Genomic DNA, 734 nt, shown 5'->3' with positions numbered 1-734 from the left:
CCTTCACGCTGGAATGGGTGTGTCTATGAAAGCATCATGGTGACGTCAGGATCAGGGATGCTGCAGTTCACCTTGCGTAAAGACTCTGATTCTGATTATTGTTTAACTAATATAACCGCTCTTTCCATTGTCTTCAACTAACAGACAACTCAGTACAATTATTAAATTAACGTCAAGTTTATAGCCTTAAATAAAAGCAGCTACAGTTATGTCAGTGAAAACAGAAAACTAGAGCGAATTCGGGCGAATTCAAATGATTTACTTACACAACATGAATAACAACGATGCAGCTGATTTAAAGTGATATCATTCCCTCCCAGTGTTGTATCAAGAAACGGAAAACTGCTCAAACAACTGAACTGTCCTTTTTGGGAATGATGCTGCGCCAGCGTCCAGGTCACCGATCCAGATTACTGCAGTGGATGAATACTATGCGAAATGGAAGCTGCAAATGGCACGCTTTCTCGACCGGTAAACAGAGAATGATAGGGGCTGTCAGATGACTTGAATCCACAATCAGTGTCCTTATTCAGAGTGACAGTGTTGCATATGTGCCAGTCACATCCTAATGACATGCTCTTTCGTCCATATTGCATCCGTATGTTTCTCTCTTCTCGCGTGGAATCACACAGATACAGCGACCGCATAGTGCGTGACGTCACGCTCACACCCAGATGCTTAGAGCGCGCTGGAAGCCTGCCTGAGACCCGGCAATCTGAGGCAACGATCATTGT

The sequence above is a fragment of the Chanos chanos genome, chromosome 12, assembly GCF_902362185.1.
Source record: "Chanos chanos chromosome 12, fChaCha1.1, whole genome shotgun sequence".
Taxonomy (NCBI): Eukaryota; Metazoa; Chordata; class Actinopteri; order Gonorynchiformes; family Chanidae; genus Chanos; species Chanos chanos.
This window is presented reverse-complemented; position numbering follows the sequence as displayed.